A 1,475-nucleotide genomic window follows, 5' to 3' on the forward strand; every position below is an offset into this window, starting at 1 on the left:
TTCTTTCCTCAGGAATAGTAACCTTGATGCAGGTTACTTGATACAGGTGAGGATACAGAAAAGGGGAGGAGAGCAGATGAGCTTCACCTAGAGAATGACCTTGACCTGTTTCTATGACCTTGGTCAGAGCTGCTGTGCACAACAAAGCTCACCCCGAAGACCAAAATTAGTGATGTTTAAAGTCAACTAGGAGTCTCTGAAGTTAGGGGCTTCATAGGCTCAACCTGAATTGCAGTCAGATTTCTTGTGATGTGGCGTGATCAAGCTCATTAGTTAGATAGATGGTAGACAGTACACACACAGTCTGTGCATCCTATTATAGGCCTGGTGGCAGCTCCAGGGACTTTTCCCTTGCTACAATCAGCCTGCTGCAGAAATTGCCTGCTTTTCCTGCAAGTCCTTGGAGATTCTTTTCAAACTGTGCATGAAGTGATTCTGTCCTTACTCCTCATGGACACTTCTAGGCTCCTCATCCTTGCCTGTTTGTTGTGTCCAACAATTTCCAATGACAATATATTACCTAGTGAACTCATGTGAGCTTGTTCTCATCAAGATGTTCACTGCATGGGCAGGTACGTGTGCATGGGGGTCGATGTGTGTATGTGTGTGTGTGTGTGTGTGTGTCTGTCTGTCTGTCTGTCTGTGTTGTGTGTGTAAGTGTATGCCTTTGTATACATGTATATGTGTGTGTATGTCTATGTCTTTGTCTCTGTATATGTATGTCTATGTGTTTGTACAGTGTGTCTATGTGTCTCTGTGTGTATGCGTGTGTGTCTCAGTGTGTCTCTGTTTGCCTGTCTATACTCTGTGTGTGTGTGTGTGTGTGCATGTGAGTCTCATTTCTGTGTGTCTTTCTGTACGTGTATTTCTGGGTGTGTCTCTGTGTGTGTGTGTGTGTGTACTCTCTTGGTGTGTGTGTGTGTGTGTGTGTGTGTGTGTGTGTGAGTCTCATTTCTGTGTGTCTTTCTGTACGTGTATTTCTGGGTGTGTGTGTGTGTGTGTTTGTGTGTGTGTTGTTCATTGCCAGACACTGATCTTGGATAAAAGCAGACACTTAGTACAAACTAACAAATGTTCCCTGACAGGAAACTGCCAGTGCCCTGTGAGCTCAGTGAGAACCTCATGTGGTCAGAGTGCCCGTCATCCCATCGCTGTGTGCCCAGAAGATGTGTCATCCCCTATACACGTTTTTCCATCACAAATGAAGACTACTACTCCTTCCAGCCAGATCGTGATCTGGGCACCCAGCTCATGGTTCCCCTGGCCCAGCATGGTGAGGAGCTGGGGTCCTACCTAGGCAGTGGGTTCAGGAGTGGCCAGGATACTTGGGATGGCTAGAGAGAAGGTTGCCCAGGTTTAGGGACCCTGTCCTAGAGTTGGAACAGATGTGATATGAGGCCTCTGCCTAAGCTTCTTCTGCCACCTACCCAGCAACAAAGCTTCCCTCCTGGAGGAGCCATAGCTGTGACTCCTGT

This window comes from Mastomys coucha, unplaced genomic scaffold (assembly GCF_008632895.1).
Source record: "Mastomys coucha isolate ucsf_1 unplaced genomic scaffold, UCSF_Mcou_1 pScaffold11, whole genome shotgun sequence".
Lineage (NCBI taxonomy): Eukaryota > Metazoa > Chordata > Mammalia > Rodentia > Muridae > Mastomys > Mastomys coucha.